General features: G+C 37.8%; 1 protein-coding gene and 1 non-coding gene across 2 annotated transcripts in view; both read right to left on the bottom strand.

The window, feature by feature from the left end:
• The window catches only part of Zswim5 (zinc finger SWIM-type containing 5), a 109,379-nt gene that overhangs the window by 70,933 nt on the left and 19,790 nt on the right, over window positions 1-18,656 (bottom strand). The window lies entirely within an intron of this gene.
• On the bottom strand, window positions 10,483-10,590 carry LOC115030939. Its single transcript, XR_003836537.1, has one exon. It is a non-coding gene; the product is annotated as a U6 spliceosomal RNA (small nuclear RNA).

The following is an 18,656-nucleotide window of genomic DNA, read 5'->3' as shown; positions in this document are numbered from 1 at the left end:
AAAAAAAAAAAAAAAAAGTGTACAGGCACCGATGCTGTAAATCCTTGTAAGCATGCATTAGATGAGTCTTACATATACTTTCATGAAGTTAAACATTTTCTAATTTTCCTTGAGACTTTTAATAAATTTTGATCATTTAGAAATCTGTTGCTTATTTTTCTGAGTTTAATGATTTTCCCATATTTTTGTTCTTAATTTCTGTTGCAACCCAGTTATGACTTGAAAGTAAGAAATTCTTCAAAATCATTTAGTTTCATTTTTAAGCCCAGAACATGAACTACTTTTGCCAACATTTCATAGAGTAATATGCATACTATTCGGTGTTCTGTAGATGTTGTTAAATCCTATGTTTGACAGGACTGTTCTGTCGTGTGTGTCACTGAGTATTTTCTATTCGTTGTCTGTTTTACCGATAGAGGAGTGTTGAATCCTCCAACTGTAACTGAAAATATTTCTAGTTCTTTTATTTTCCTCACATAATCTGAAGCACTGTTGTGAAATGAATACACATTTAAGATTTTTTTTCTTGGTTAGTTGATCCTTTACCAGTGTGTAATATTCTTTGTGTGTTTGTGTGAGTACTTAAGCCAAATTCTACTTTGTTTTCTGTTACTGTACCCATGATAGCTTTATTTTTATTAATATTTGTGTGTATGTGTGTTTCCATTCTTTTACTTTTAATTTAATTTATGTCATTGTATTTAAAATGGGGTTTTAAAAACATCTTTATTGCTGATAGCACATACCTTTGATCCCAGCACTCAGGAGACAGAGGCAGATGGATCTCTGTGAGTTCGAGACCAGACTGATCTACAGAGCAAGTTCCAGGGCAGCCAGGGCTACACAGAGAAACCCTGTCTCAAAAACCAAACCAAAACAAAAACTTACATAATTTTAAATCTTATTGTGAAAAGAAAATGAAAATGTTGTAGATAAAAGGAAAACAAACAAACCCCATCGTATTGTACGTGTGTGTGCTTGCCTACATGTGTCTACTCAGAGGACAACTCGGTAGGTGGTGTTGTTTTCCTACCACCACATTGTGTCCTAGGGGTCTAACTCATGCTGTTAAGCTTGGCAACAGACAGTTACCTGCTGAACAATCTCACCAGCACAGAAGTAAAGGTTGTTCTATTTTCCTACTCAGCTTATTTTTCATAAATCTTATGGAACACATTGATAGTTTTTGTTTTTACAAGCTGTCCTACTGGTTAGCTTACTGGTTAACTGAGGTTACTTACTGGTTAACTCAGGTTCCTTAGGCTTCCTTAGGTGTTGAGGCTGATGTCTGTTCTCTTTTCCGCCACTAGGAGTTAGGTTTGGTTTTTTTATATACTGAAACAGAGCCTTGCTCCACATGTGTTTAGCTTAAGCTGAATTCAGTTCAAGTTGCTTTCCTGAGTCGTCCTGTCTTTGTGGTTCCCTGGTTCTTGTTCTCTGGGGTTTCCTTTTCTATTCTGAGGCACTAATTATCCCTTTCTGCAGTGTATTTCTGTATCTGGGTCCACATAACAGGAAAAACTGGGAACCACAACTTCACTCAACAGAGGAAGGCTCTGTCTCTCAGGTTTCAGTTTCTGAGGGTTCCTATTGGTATAGACTTTGCTCCTTTTAACACTTTCTTCACTGAAGATTGCCTGCAAGTTGGGATGGGACATGATAAGAAAACAAAAGAACTAGAAATGGAGCTTGGCATTTTTACACTGAGTCTGAGGTTCTGTTCATTTCCTGCAGCTTGCTTGCCCAGCCCTCACTGCTAGTTTTGTTGTTTCTTATGTATGCATTCAGTTTGAAGATACTAGAGAGGAGAAAAGGACTGCTACTTCCGTGTATTTTGGTCTTCTGTCTGCTTGATATTAATGACTTTTCAGAATCCTCATATTTGTCTCCATGTATTCTGTCCAGATTTTAGAATGTTTTTTCCTGTGAGAGTCACAGTCAAATATGCTTATTTTATCTTTTTTATTTTTTATTTTATTTTTTTGGTTTTGGTTTTGGTTTTTCGAGACAGCGTTTCTCTGTATAGCCCTGGCTGTCCTGGAACTCACTCTGTAGACCAGGCTGGCCTCGAACTCAGAAATCCGCCTGCCTCTGCCTCCTGAGTTCTGGGATCAAAGGCGTGCACCACCACACCTTTATTTTATCTTATGTAACTTTATCTTATGTAACTTTAGAGCCTTATCCTTTCATTTTTCCTATCTATATTTTAAGTGATTTTTCTTTAATGGGCAGACATGGTTGGTCCTAGGTGTATTTTTTCCATAACTTTTCTGCCATTTTAAATGGACTCTTTAGACCATTTATGTTTAATATGATTTTTATATGATTGTGTTGAAACCTGTCATTTTGTGGTTTATTTTGTTTGACCCATCATCCGTTTTCTTATCTTTTATATTCTTTGTTGGCATATTAGCTGTCTTAGGGTTTTACTTCTATGAACAGACACCATGAGCAAGGCAACTCTTACCAAAAAATCCACAACATTTAGTTGGGGCTGGCTTACAGGTTCAGAGGTTCGGGCTATTATCATCAAGGTGGGAGCATGGCAGCATCCAGGCAGACAAGATGCAGAAGGAGCTGAGAGTTCTACATCTTCATCTGAAGACTGCTAGCAGAATATTGGCTTCCAGGCAGCTATGAGAAGGGTACTAAAGCCCACACCCACAGTGACACACCTACTCCAACAAGGCCACACATCCAAATTAGTGCCACTCCCTGGGCTGAGCATATACAAACCATTTTCACATTAGCCAAACTTCTCTTTGCATCTATTAGTGGGTATGTAGTATCTACCTAAGCAGAGATTCATTTCAGCTGGTGTATGCTCGGGGGTCCAGATGAATTGAGACTGCTGGTCCTCCTACAGAATCACCCTTCTCCTCGGCTTCTTTCAGCCTTCCCTAATTCAACAACAGGGGTCAGCTGGGGACCAAATCTGAGGCCTTACACATGGTAAGCAAGTATACTACCAAAGAACTACATCTGTAGAAATTTTTAAACTAAAAGAAGAAAAAAATCCTAATTCAAAACATGGCTAAACTTTTGTGAAGAGACAGCTTAGGTGAAATCTATAAATTCAAGAAACAATCTCTTATAAAACCATTTCTAATTAACTATGAGGGGTAGGAGACAGACAGACAGACCCTCCAACTTGCCAGCTTCTCGATTGTAAATATACAATTACCATCTACCCTCACCCAAAAGGTTTCTGCTTTGCAGAACTCAATCGTGCATTCAAAACCACTCCTAAGAAAGGCCTCTAATTTGTTCCATTGTTAGACAAGTGGTTTATGCATACAGGAAAAAACTTGCCATATATAATACAAAAAGAAAAGAATTGGATGGGGGAAATCACCCCAGTGTTTCTTCATTTTTTTCTTAAACTCCAATCTTATGCTTCCCTTTTTTCATCTTCCCTTTATCCCCCCAAAGCGGGATCTATGCCAAAGCCCACAAAAACTCTTAGTCCCCTCTCAAGCATTCAAATATATTTTCTACCCAGACAACACACTACACTCCCTTTTTAATGAACAAAAAATAAAATAAAATAAAACCCAACAACAACAACCAAAACAATCTGTGAATGCCCACAGAAGAGAAGAGAGAAGAACTGCGATGAAAGGAATTGCAGAGCCGTGGGGGAGGGTCGGGTGGATATGGAAGCCTGGAGCTTAAATAGACAAAAGATAATGAAGGTGAAGCGATTGTAATCAAACAAAATGGTGTGCAGGCTGTCATTTCATACAAATTACAGTCAGAAATATATGAATATTCACTTGAATAAAAATCATTCATTATATGAGTGGTCCTTCAAGTAAAAGGACCTCTGTCAAGGCCCAATGTGGCTGCATTCTTTGTTTGATTTTGCAATTAAAACAAAACAAAACAAACTGTATAGAAGAAAATGAGAGAAAATAATGTTACATGTGCACAGACCCCAAAGCCATCAAGAGCAGGAGTAAGTTTCTTCATGATACAACCAAATGCTATGTCAAAATTAGACATTCAAAGAATGTTAATAAAGGACAAGAGACTCTTCAGTCTGTCACATGACTCAGGATCCCTCCAGGTGCACATTATGATTCAGATTTGAACAGTAAACAGAGGAGCTACAGGGTAGGGTTGAGGACTTGAAGAAAACACAATGCAGCAAAGGTCATCAAAATGAAAACTGTCTTCTTGCCTCACGATTGCAAGAGAACTTTTATTGAAAAAAAAATAGCTGTGAACCAATTTAGGCTGAAATAATTACAACATTTTTACAATCTAACCTCTTAATGATGAATAGAATTTTTCTCCCTGCTTAAGGATCAAATCGGTTGGGCTCTACACTTGTCTGGCACCATGCTGTGGGCTATTTCCCTTAATATATAACCAATCAAAGATGTATTCAGGCTTTTGTGAGATCCAAAGCTTTGTAAGTGCATATTCTAGAGCATCGTGAAGTTTCTCTAAAGGAACAAAATGGTACACAGCTATAGTCTCCCTTTAGTAGCTACACCCAGTGGCTCCTCATGTCCTAAAGGTGTATGAACACTGAACCCTTTCATTATATACCAAATACTAAATACTTTTTCTCCTAGTACTTGTCTCATAATCCTGTAGTTTTCTTCCTTTAATTCATACCAACGTAGCACAAAATCACAGTTGCTTAACAGAAAAAGGAAAAAGCAAAACAAAGAAAAAATGAATAACAAATCAGCATTAACAACAACAACAACAGCGACAACTATTCCGACTCTGCACTTGTTATGACTGCAGTAAAACAGCCTGGAAGGACTGACTAGAAACAAACTTTATTAGGTTTAATGATAACTACAGTAAAGTACTTAACATAAATCTTCATGGAATGGCCATGCTCATATGAAGCATAGGTAAACATTGTTAAATTCATAATTTATAAGCTACAATAATTTTACGTATTGGCACATAAGCTACATAGCACTATCTATATTAAAAACTGAGACAAGGCCTTAGAAAACCCTCCTAGCAAAATGCATCACAGCAACCAAGCTAAGCCAAGGACTTAAGGGTGAAAGCACATGTGTAACAGTTTTATATGAATTAAATTTGTATTCATTTATTTGTAACAGATTCACAACCTATGTGATCCACAGGATGGCACAGAATATAAATACAGCTAAATATTTGTTTATGTTGAAAAACAGCATCCAACTTTGCAATAAGTAATTTTGTGACTACAGTAGTCTTGGGTGTGTGTGTGTGTGTTGATGTTGTTGTTGTTTCTTTTGTTTTGTTTTTTGTTTTTCAAGACAGGGTCTGTCTGTGTGGCCCTGGCTGTCCTAGAACTCACCGTGTAGACCACAGAGATCCACCTGCCTCTGCCTTCTGAGAGCTGGGAGTAAAGGCTGTGTTACCACCTCAGGGCTTGGTGTTATTCTTTGAGACAAGCTCTCACTATTTGAATCCAGCTAGCCTCCCAGTGCTGAGACAGGAGGACTACAGGCATGTGCTATCACTGTATACTGTATACTTTATAAAGTAATACTTTGTTGACTTTCCCCTATGAGAAATGTTAAAGTAAAATTAATGATATAGTAACTTTTAGAGTACTATAAGAAAGTTATGATAAATACAAACGTGATTGGAGAGGAAGTTCAGTGAAAAGTGCTTGGTTGGCATTCACACAAGGGCCAAGGACTGATCCTCATAACACCAGGGGTGGGGGAAATCTGGTATAACCACAATTTGAACATATTCAGCCATCAAAAGAAATAGTGTGCTGAAAAATTAACCTTGAAAGCATTAAGAGCCAATGCAAAAAGTCCCATGCTGTAGGATCCCTTTTATATAAAATACCAAAATAAGAAGGTTATATAAGTTGTAAGGGGGGGGGGGAAGGGAACAATTACTTAATAGATAGATAGAGAATATTGTAGGGTGATTAAAAAATAAAATTCTGAGACCAGAGAGAGGTGGTGTATCCATAATATCACAAATGCACAATAAGTAACTAAAATGGTTAACTATGTTATGGAAATTCCACCTCAATTAAAAAAAAAACAAACAAACAAAGAAAAAGCTTCTTACTGTTTATTACTTAAAGTAAGATGAAAATGTAACATGTTCAGGGGGTGAGGGCAGAAGTCGAATAATGAGATCATATTCGTAAAAAGGCAATGGTAAGAATCAAAGGATCCTGTGGAAAAACGACAAGCCAGGGTGTAGTTCAGTTGGCAGCTCCACTGTAGCTCAGTTTGCAAAGCATGCCTGATGTCTTGGTTCAATCCTGAACCACAGTGGTGTGGTTTGCAAGCCTATAATCCTAGTGCACTAGGTTCAAATGTTGACGCATTTGGGCTATATGTCTCAAAAAACCCAAAGCACTAAAACGGTGATATGTGACATAGTAAAAGGTTAAGTATTAAAAGTGTGATTGTAGGTGTGATAAAAGTATAAAAAGAAAACCACTCCAGCAAAAAACAAAACTCACTTACCAAAACAATTGAAAAGCAGGGGGTGGTGGGAGGGCACTGGGGGTGGGGGGGACCCAGGAAATAAAATACAGACAGAAATGAAGACACAAAATAATACAACAGCATTTAGAGTAAGCTTTGTCAGTAGCATTAATAAATAAGGGGGCTGAGGCCTGCTTCAACAGCAGAAGGGCCTGAGTGACAACACTCATACACTCATGAAGACAGGGATGGTGAAGCCATGGGTAACCCAGCAGTGCACGGATGGAGGCAGAAAGAGACTGTGCAGTTCTCTTGACAACTGGTCTAGCCAACTGGTGAACTCAGAGCTCAGTGAAAGGCCTTATATCAAATAAATAAATAAATAAATAAATAAATAAATAAATAAATAAATAAATAAAAACAGATGGAAGAGCTGCCAAGGTGCTTGACATCAAGACTCGAGTCTGACCTTCAGTACCCACACAGGGGAAGGAGAACTGACTCCTCCCAAGTCACCATACATACTACATCCAACTAAAACATAAATAAATCAGGTGGGAAGTGATGAAGGATAGCACTCAACATCAGCCTCTGATCACACACATGTCACACCTACAACACCCCACACACACACACACTATACAGATATAATAGACTTTATTTTAAGTTTAATTCACTTACTGAAAGAGAACATGTTTCAAATGGATTCTAATTAAAATTTAACCCTCACATAGTTACACCTAAATTGGAGATTAAGAAGACCAAAATTAAAGGATTAAACAAGAATGCATCAGATAAAGGGAAACAATAAAACATCATGTTGATGCCAAACAAAATAGAATTAGGACAAAAATAAAATAGGACAACGGATGCTATTTTATAATGCTGAATGGCAAAGATAAAGTAGCACTATAATGGTTCTCCATGTCTACGCATCAGTTTTAAAACATCACAAACAGAAGGCAGGAACAACAGGAGATAAAATAAGCAATTACTTTTTTCACTAAATGGTATGTCTTTGAAATAGAGAATCTTTTAACAGCCACGTAACACTCCATTGTATTTATATTTTCTATTTAGTTTATTCAGCCAATCTCCTATGTCTGGCATTTAGTATCAACGCAGAATAAATTGAAAATGGTTTTGAAAACGGAAAGAGGTGGGGTGAGGTAGATATGACACTGACAGTGATAGCTCTCTGACTAGTGTGACCTTGTCTACAAAAAATAAGTAAATAAAAAGAAAGGAAGGACAAGAAAAGTTTTTAAAAAGTAGGAATAGTACTCTTAAAGAAATCTCCGTTGCCCTTTCTTTATTTAACAACATGCTGAGACGGCCCTTTGTGAAACATATAGGTAGGCCAAAAATGTAGTGCCTTGGTGTTGACGACCCAGTCTACACAACTGCAAAAGAAGAAAAGAGGAGGAAGAGGAGGAGAAGGAGGGGAGGAGGAAGAAATTGTTTTGTGGTCTAAGTCACCTAGTCCATATATTTTTAAGATTTATTTATTTTATTTATATGAGTATATTGTATGCTGTCTTCAGACACACCAGAAGAGGGCATCAGACCCCATTACAGATGGTTGTGAGCCACCATGTATGTGGTTGCTGGGAATTGAACTCAGGACCTCTGGAAGGGCAGCCAGTGCTCTTAACCACTGAGCCATCTCTCCAGCCCCTTAGTCCATATTTTTAATATAGCAGCTCCCACACACTAAGACTAGGAAATGATAAACTGAATGCAAACACAAATGGACCCCACAGTTTCAAAAGGATACCATTATCGTATCCAAAGGCTTCCTCATGACACACTCCATTCAGGCCCACTCTCCCACCTGCTTCATCAATAACCACTCAGATTTTTGCTTTCACTATAGGTTAGCTTTGTTTGCTCTGGAACTTCATGTGATAAAACCACATTATCTGTATTCTTGTGCATGTGGTGTTTCTGAGATTCATTAAAGTTGTATATGTGTCAGTCACTTGTTCCTTTTTGTTGCTAATTAGCGGGTCACTGAATGAATATATTGACTTGTTATTTCTGCTACTGTAATTTGTGCCTGTGTGGACATGCTCAGTTTTCTTGATTAAAAAAAAAAAGTTAGGAACAGGGAGCCAGGAAGATGGCTCAGTGGGCAAAGCACACACTACACAAGAGTGAGGATCTGGAGCCGGGCGTGGTGGCGCACGCCTTTAATCCCAGCACTCGGGAGGCAGAGGCAGGCCGATTTCTGAGTTCGAGGCCAGCCTGGTCTACAAAGTGAGTTCCAGGACAGCCAGGGCGACACAGAGAAACTCTGTCTCAAAAAACCAAAAAAAAAAAAAAAAGAGTGAGGATCTGGCACATCAATGAGCAAAAGTAAGAGACTGAAAACGAGGTGGCACCAATACCTAAGGTTGTCCTCTTATCTCTACACATGCACCATGGCATGTGTATGCTCACACTCTACACACAAACAATGAAAAATATACAACTAGGAGTGTCAATGTTGGGTCATAAGTAGGGATATATGCAGTTTTATAAGAAGCCACCAGAACTTTTTCCAAAGTGGTCTGTAACCTTTTTGACAGATAGTTTAGGTGTTCCACATCCTCACATATGGCCTGTAACCTCTGTGTTATTCTTACAACTTTGTCATGTGTTCAAAATTATTTCTTCTTTTGTTCATATTCCTTTGTTTTGTTTTGTTGAGACAGGGTTTCTCTGTATAGCCCTGGCTGTCCTGAAACTCATTCTGTAGACCAGGCTGTCCTGAAACTCACTCTGTAGACCAGGCTGTCCTGAAACTCACTCTGTAGACCAGACTGGCCTCTACCTCCTGAATGCTGGGATTAAAAAGGTATGTTTTCAAAACAAATTGTATTTATTCAAAACAACGGCATTTACTTACATTTACTTTGTATCACTTCCATCCTAACAGATATGAATTATCTAAAAGCCACACAAATAATTGCCAGGCTTATCCACTGAATGGTCTTTTCACTTCATCCAATGAGGTCTTACTAACTCCTACCAGAAGGCAATGCCATTAAGATGGTTGTCTTCCTCCATATGAATAACAAATAAAAACAGTCTCTAATTTTTTTTTAATTTCATGATTCCAGTAGTCTTTTCTCTCATATCATTTCAGCTACATGCTTCTTTGGCCACACCTTAGCTCTTAGAACACTCCCAACTGTTGCTGAAATCATGAAGTCACATATCCTATTCTTTTTCTGTCTTGGGTGTTGACTCACTTATCATATTACAGCTGGTTTCCACCTCACTTAGATCTTTAGTCCATTAACCACTCCATTAGTTTCCTCTGTTCTTTACTCTTCTCATGGGTGCTTAGCCTATAGTAATCACTTAATGACAGTTATTATTATCATCCAGCTTAGATTCTATATTCCATTATTTTGATTAGTCGTACCTAAAACCTGTTATTCAACTATTTTTATTTGACAACTACCTATCAAAAAACTTTACCCTAGAATGATCCATATTCTCTGTTTGACAGGCACCTGTAATCCCAGCACACAGAGGCAGTAGGTATATCTCTGTGAACTCAAGGTCAGCCTGGTCTATATAGTGAGTTCCAGGACAGCCAAGACTACATAGAGACACCTTGTCTCAAAAATCAAAAACAACAATCATAGGATTAGATCAGCTGATGCTAATGAAAGTTTAGGTCCATCTATTTTATTTGGGTCCATAATACTGCTAGGAGGTCTTATATTTTCTTCGTCAGCTTGCCTTCATTCTATAAGACATCTTTTCTTCTTTATTCAAATCTCTCTTATCACTTGGGTAAGTAATAGGCATTTCGACCTCAAGTCTGATCTAAAGCTGCTCCCCAACTTCCAAACACAGTTGTTTTCCTTCATCAGTCCTCTCTGCTTACTAAGTGGCAGTATCATAAGGTCAGAAATCTGCCTTCTGTCCTTGTCTCCAACTGCTGTCTCATCAACTAACTTCTAAGTATTAAAACACTACCGACTTATTTCACTGCTTGCTACACATTCTTATAATCAAACCACTTTGTTCATGGGTACCATTAAGCCAGATCAAAACTATTTTCTTTTTTGTAACGGAATTCTTTATGAATGTATGTGCCACCCCTTATACAGGGGCCATGATAATAATCTCAGTATGTTTTAAATTTTAACATTTGTTCTGCTGAAGTCTGCACTTAATATTATCTAATGGCTATAGTTTACAAAACAACTTTGTCTCTTGTTGTCATTCTAGTTCATTCTCCAAACTGCAGTTAACCTTCTAATTCAATTAAGACCCTAACTGCCAGGCATGGTGGCTCTAGCCTTTAATTCCATCACTCAGGAGGAGGCAGAGGCAGGCAGAGACAGAGGCAGATAGATCTCTGAGAATTCAAAGCTAGCCTGATCTACAAAGCAAGTTCCAGGTTAGCCAGGGATACACAGTGAGACCCTGTCTCAAACAAACAAACAAATAACCCAATAACAACAAAGATTATAACCCACTTAGGACCTCTGATTTGACCCTAGTCAAAAATCTCTAATTTTTACTAAATTTATTTTATTCTCAAATATGTCACTCTCTCAACCCCTAGACTTTCAAATATAAGAACAGTTTCTGTACATGATATATTTTCCCTGTAGCTCTTATGTCATTGTTGGTTTTTGTTTTTGTTTTGTTTTTGTTTTGTGAGACAAGAATTCTCTATGTAGTTCTGGCTGTTCTCTCTCTGTAGACGAGGCTGACCTCATATTCAGAGATCTGCCTGCCTTTGCCTCCCAAGTGCCAGGATTAAACACATGCACCACTACTAGCTGGCTTCCCCATACCTCTTAACCTGGCTTTTATCCAAAGTTCATATCTCATATTGAGCATCACTTACTCTAGACCTTACTGTATTTCCAAGAATAGACAAAGTCTGTACTCATAAGTAAACACAATATAGATTTGTACTTTTGACTAGTTGTGGTGGTGCATACCTTGAATCTCAGCAATTGGGAGACCCGCAGCAAGATCTCTGAGTTCTAGAACAGCCTGGTCTACATAATGAATGTCAGGACAGTCAGGGCTATGGAGAGAGACCCTGTCTCAAACAGAACAGAACAGAGCAGAACAGAACAAAACAAAACAAACAAAAAAACAACAACCAAAAAGCCAGAGCACCAGGCACACATATGTGCACAGACATACATGTGGGCAAAACATCCATACACATAAAATTTTAATTTTTTTTCTTTTAAAGAAATGCTTCTAGAAGGAGAAGAAAAAAAGGAGCAATGCCCAAGGCTAAACAATACTGTATTAAAGGGGAATAGAGGTACAAGACTGTGTTTTACAAAGATAAACTAAAACCCAAATGCTTTAGAATCACTGGGTATGTCTTAAAATATACTAACTTCTAAATTTCATTCTAGAACTAATCAATCAGAACCTCTAGACCCATTAATCTGTAACTTTAGCAACAGCACAAATCTGATCCATACCATTTTGAAAGTACAGGTGATGATTTCTTTTTATAAGTATGTATATGTGCATTGTGTATACATGCAAATGTCTGAATAGATGTGCGTGAGCATGTATAGATGCCAGAGACTAACATCAGTTGCCTGCCTCAAATGTACTTTATCTTATTATTTGAAGTAAGGGCCTGTCACTGAACCCAGATATCCCCAATTAGGCTAGGCTGACTGACCATCAAACTTCAGGGATTCTCTTGTCTCCATCCCCAGAGCTGAAATTTATCGGCATCTGCTGTCACACCTGGCTTTTTAAGGATGCTGGGGATGGAACTTAGACCCTCATGCATCTGTGGCAAATACTTCAATCAACCCATATTTTCCAGCTTCTTATTTATTTTTTATTTTATTGTTTAGTGAATAAGGCTTAGCAAAATTCTAATGGATTCAAGTATAAACACCCCCATCCAGCCATCACTGGTTATGAGGAAGAACTAACTGGCTTCAGCAAACCAAGGCAAAGCATAGGGCACCACACTGAATCCCTTTATTTAGGAAAGCCAGAGAAGGGCTGGAGAGATGGCTCAGCAGGTAAGAGCACTGACTGCTCTTCCGAAGGTCCTCAGTTCAAATCTCAGCAACCATAAGGTGGCTCACAACCATCTGTAATGAGATCTGAGCCCTCTTCTGGCGTCTGAAGACTGTTACAGTGTACTTACATAAAATAATAAAGAAATCTTTTTTTAAAAATCCAGAGAAAAATATAAATTCTTAGAAAAGTCTCATAGAAAGACAATGATGTTGGCTTTGGTAAGGAGAGAAATGAAACCCACATTGAAGTAGCACCTCCAGAAATGCAGAGACTTTTAACTGGGCAGTGATGGCACACGCCTTTTGTCCCAGCACTTGGGAGACAGAGGCAGGTGGATCTCTGAGTTCAAGGTGAGCCTGGTCTACAGAGTGAGTTCCAGCACAGTCAAAGCAACACAGAGAAACCTTGTCTTAAAAAAAAAAAAAAAAAAAAGCAGAGCCTTTTGAAAAGGTAGACTGTATTATGAACCTGAAGGAACTATCCTGGGTCAATTGAAGCACTGATGATGTTAGCTTGTCTATGGAGTCACCTCACATGATAGATTTGGTTATAAAATGAGTAAAGAGACAGTCAGGATTACATAGCAAAACCCTATCTCAAAAAATAATAATAATAAAAAATAAACTGAACAAAACAGAAACCTGGACCAGGAACAGAGCAGAACATGGTTGCACAGGTCTGCAATCCCAACATTTGGGAGGCTGAAGCAGGAGGACTGATCATTTGAGGGTACCCTGGACTACATAGCAAGACTCCATTTCAAAAGTAAATAAGTAAGCAAACAGGTTGAACACTGAGACTCTGTTGTGTGGAAACCAACAATCATATAGCCGAGGTGTTTCCGTCTGTACTCCCTGGCAACAAAGTATAAGAGACTAATGATTTAGTGATGAGAAGTGGGAATCAGATATACCACGTTTAGAATGATGAATCTCTGCAGCGTTCAGACAATACTGAGGAAAGGAAATGCCTGTGTTTCAAACAATGCGTGAGAAAAAACCGATACTGATCTCTCTACTAAAGAAAGAATAGAGATTTGAGTTGGTTTTAATTTAGAGAAATAAGTGGGAGACTACATCTCATTCTGAGTGGTGTGAGGCATATCACATCAGTTGTATGCTAATTATGTGAGACATCTAGTACAGTATCCGGCTCATAGCAATTAGTCAATAAAATAGTAGTAGCAGTGGCTGTCCCAAGTTCAGGGAAAGAAAGAAGTAAAAGTGGCTACCATATTAAGGGAAATGGTGCGTGAGCATGTATAGATGCCAGAGACTAACATCGGTTGCCTGCCTCAAATGTACTTTATCTTATTATTTGAAGTAAGGGCCTGTCACTGAACCCAGATATCCCCAATTAGGCTAGGCTGACTGACCATCAAAGACAATTAGGAGAAGTGTCTGAATTTGTGGGAGATGCCTGCATAAGCCATATTGAGTTTGAGAAGGAACCCACATCTGCATTGTGGTAGCTATTGGTTAGAATGCTCTTTCCTACAGTTCTGCTTACTTAAATCTTACCCATTTTTCTACTGGTTTCCAATTTCTACAATTCTTCTTGCTTTTTTCCATCATTTGGCACTTTAGCATTCCTGCTATTACATCCTGTTTTTATGTCAATTTTTTTTTGATGCATATCTTGTCATCAAGTCTGTGTGTTTCCTGAGACAGAGGACAAGGAACTATTGAAGTCAAGGAGATTGTTCCTTGTCCCATAGGATTTTGCCCATGATGAATACTTAATAACCCTACCAGCAACAATTAAGAAACACCCATGGGGGGCTGGTGAGATGGCTCAGTGAGTAAGAGCACCCGACTGCTCTTCCGAAGGTCCAGAGTTCAAATCTCAGCAACCACATAGTGGCTCATAACCATCTGTAATGGGGATCCGATGCTCTCTTCTGGTGTGCATGAAGACAGCAACAGTGTACTCACATACATGAAATAAATAAATAAATCTTGAGAGAGAGAGAGAGAGAGAGAGAGAGAGAGAGAGAGAGACCAACTGACCTATGGCTCAATATGAGCCTAGGATTAGATTGTCAGACACCCATATCACCATTTGCAGAATAATCAGAGGGAACCAGGGACTCAGTGAGATCCTAACTCCCACAGCTTCACTAACTGCATTAAACTGTTCAGGTGCCTCAATGCCTTTTATGCCCAGTTCCTCCAAAGTAGCCCAGCATTCCCCAGTCTACCCCACAATGCCTAAATGTGCCTGTGAGTAATGAGACCAATGTTCCACACGCCTCAACACTATGTATCCCTCTCTCTGATTGTTTTTTCTCTATGGCATTTATCACCCCTGATATTCTAGCTGTTTCCCAACTCTTAGATATAAATTTCATTAGGAAAGATATGGGATTATATTATATTCACTGTCATAACTTCAAACATAGAACAGTACCTGGCTCATGATATGGCTCAATAGATATTTACTTAATAAATAAATGAATACATAGTTCATTTATTTATGATGCCTATAATATACTTAAAGGGCACATCTGTGAATAAGAAAGGCTTAGTTTTTATTTTTGTGATACTTAAGAAAGATACAAAAAGAAAGAGATTATATGAAATAAAATTATAAACAATTATAAAATTAAAATTTTTAAATTATAAAATTATATACAATTATGATAAATGATAAATGCTTTCAAGGAAAGTATAGGATATATAACAGGGAGAAAGTATAGGGTATAACAGGGAGAGTGAACCTAGCAAGACACAAAGGAAATTCAAAGCTAGATTCTGAAGAAATGCAATTAATCAAAGATTAAAGGATAAGGAACTGAGTGAGCAAAGAAAGGTGGAAGAAGATTTTAATGAAAAAGAATGTAACCCTACTGAGAATAAAGCTAGCGGGCAATATACTGCTCTAAAGTGTTACAACTCATCTATTTGTGTATGAAATTTTTATTTATTCAACTAATATCTACTGATATCAGATCCTGGGTATGTGATCCTTAATGATTCAAGGAAGTAAAAGAATCCCAGAGTAAGATGTTTGGGGAGGTTGGAGGTTATAACCTGCAGGGCCTTGCAGACCATATTTGGTTTTTAAACAAAGAGAGACTTGAAAGCAATCAGGCTCCAGTAACGCTGACCTTCAACAGGAAGCTACTAGGAAAGTTTACTTGGATAATGACATGTCCACATTTATCTTTTCAGACAAATCAACTAACAACTGACAAATAAGAGACGGCCAAGAACGGCTTCTGGAGGAGCCCTTCAGGCAAATGCAGTAATCCCAGTAAGAGATTATGACAGTCTGGCTAAGGGCTGAGGGGCAAAAGATAAGTTTCAGACTGGATCAGAAAATTAGGAAGCAGTATCACCAGGACTTAATGATAAACTAGGCATATAATGAGTAAGGAAAATAAAAGATTCGAAAATAATCTAAGGGACTGAAGAGATGCTCCACAGTTAAATGCCCTGGCTGCTCTTCCAGAAGACCCGTGCCCACAGCACCCACATGTTAACTAACAATACAATGTCCTCTTTGGGCCTCCGTGGGCACCAGATATACGTGTGGTACACAACAAGCAAGCAAAATACCATTTGAGTTTAGAGCAACAGGCAAGTGGGCAAATCTAGAAGGTTGCTCATTAGAGTAGGAACAGGGCTGATTTGAGGAAGAGAACACAAAGATTATTAAGAAAATGTAAATAGGCAAACAAAAGAAATAACAGGGACTCAGGTACTATTCATAGGTTAGGTTATTTTTATATAGAAAATCCTAAGAAATTCACATAACACCCACAAAGAAATAAATATGTTCAGTACGGTTATAAGGTTCAATAGATAAAATAATTTGTTCTTATATACATGCTCAATGAACAATATAAAAGTGAAATAGACACAAGACATAAAACACTACCATCACCAGCTGAAAGTCCCTTAGATCCTTTACTTATCAGTCCCCTCCAGAGACAATCATTATTCTGATTTTTTAAACCACAGTTCTGTATATTCTAGAACCTCTAATAATGAAATTATACAATATATATATTTGAGTAATTTTTCATGTACGTTTGTTTTGTGTGTGTGTGTGTGTGCGCGTGCGCGCATGCATGTACACGCACATGTGCCACAGTGCATGTGTGGAGGTAGAAGCATCTGGGGAAGCCAGGTCTTTCTTTCTTTCCATCAGGTGAGTCTCAGAGATGGAACTCCAGTCATCAGGTGTAGCAGCAGGTGCCTTTATCTCCGGCTGTCTCGACATCCCCTGTCTTATTGTTTGTATGTATCTGTAATTTGTTTCTTCCCACTGCTGAAAAGTCGTATCCTGCTGTGCGACCATACCAGCTCATTCAGCTATTCTGTTGCTCAAGTACAATGAGGCTGCTTCTAGTCTGGAGCTAAAGCTACTGTGAATATACTTATAAAAAAATGTGCGGGCTGGAGAGGTGGCCCAGTGGTTAAGAGCACTGGCTGGTCTTGCAGAAGTCCTGAGTTCAATTCCCAGGAGCCACATGGTGGCTCACAACTATCTGTAATGGGATCCAATGCCCTCTTCTGGTGTTTGAAGACCACGACAGTGTACTCACATAAATAAAATAAAAAAAAATCTTTAAAAAATTTTTTTTGTTGTTGACTTTCATGAAATGCACTTTCATTTAATTTGGGTGAATAGTCAGGAGTAGAATGTAAAATAAATATATGTTTAGACCTTTTCTCAAAGTGGCTATGTGCTATTTTAGATTCCTAATAACAACATATATCTGGGAATTCTGATTTTTAATTTTAACTATTCTGTCTGGAATATAGTAATGTCAGTATAGATTTAATTTACACTGGGGGGTCTCCTGATAAATTATGCTGAGTGCTTTTTATACATTTACTAGCCATTTGTATATAATATTTTGTGATGGTCTGTTTCCCTTTTTTGCCCATATTTTATTGGGTTGTTTGTCTTTTTTTATTACTAAGTTGTCTATACACCTTAGATAACAGTCTTTTGTCAATTAAACATTTCTCAAATATCTCCCAGGAGACAATTATTTATAACTGGACCTCTCCCTTCAAAAATCAAATAGGATTAAAACCTGGCTCTATTTAAAACTAACTGTGGGAATCTGAACAAAGTATTTCACTTTTGAAGGTTTTTATCCCACCCATAAACTGGAGGCAACGCTTATCATACAGAGTTATGATGACTTCAGACAATGGGGCTTGACATATCTGCTACATAAAGGTCTTCAAGTAGGAGTTAGTCATGTTCCTTTTTAATTTTAGTTCTAGAATAATATGGCAGTTGCTGCCTTAAATAGCTGAACTGCAATTCTTAGAGTGTAAAACTCTATAAAAATTTAAATTTTCACAATAGTATAAATCATTGCAATAGGAGACTATAAAAAAAAAAAACCAAGGCTCCTGGGAAAAGATTAACATGTCTTTCTTTTATTCTCACACAGTAACATGCAAAATAAGATTGAATCTAAAAATAGTCAAATCAAAAGCAATTTTCATCTGGAGGTAAAACTGGAAAAAAAAGCTATAGAATTTATATTATATTGTACTAACAGTCATGTCCTATAGCATATGAAAATTGAAATGACATGCTATTGTACAAACATTTGTACTGAATCCTACCTATACTAGAATTAGTCAAGTTTTATCTTTTGTATAAAACATTCACATAAAATTACCTTCAGTATGTTGATAAAAGGTATACTAATAACTTATTAAAAATAAGTTAAAATAGCTTTTAGTAGTCACTGTAAGAGCTATACAGTGCAGAATTTTAGGTTTATTTTATTTTATGGATCTGAGTGCTTTGCTTGCATGTTTGTCTGTATACCACATGCCTTCTGGGTACTTTGGGGGGTCAGAAGAGGGCATTGGATCCCCTGGAAAAGGAGTTAGAGATGGCTATGAGCCACCACATAAATACTGGGAACCGACTCACCCTGATGCCTTTGCAAGAGCAACACGTGCTCTTAATCACTGAGCCATCTCTCCAGCCCCTACTGTTTTCTGTTCTGTTTTTTTTTAAGTAAAGCTTTTTAAAAAGATATATATATATATATATATATATATATATAGTGCATCAGTATTTTGCCTGTATGTATGTCTATGTGAGGGTGTCAGATCTCTTGGAACTGAAATACAGACAGCTTTGAGCAGCCGTGTGGGTGATAGGAATTGAACCTGGGTTCTAGATACAAATTCTAATCCCCTAATAAACTAGTTAAATTAGATAATGGTT

This window comes from Mus caroli, chromosome 4, assembly GCF_900094665.2.
Source record: "Mus caroli chromosome 4, CAROLI_EIJ_v1.1, whole genome shotgun sequence".
Taxonomy (NCBI): Eukaryota; Metazoa; Chordata; class Mammalia; order Rodentia; family Muridae; genus Mus; species Mus caroli.
Note: the sequence above shows the minus strand (reverse complement) of the source record. Positions and strands in the feature narration are given on the sequence as shown.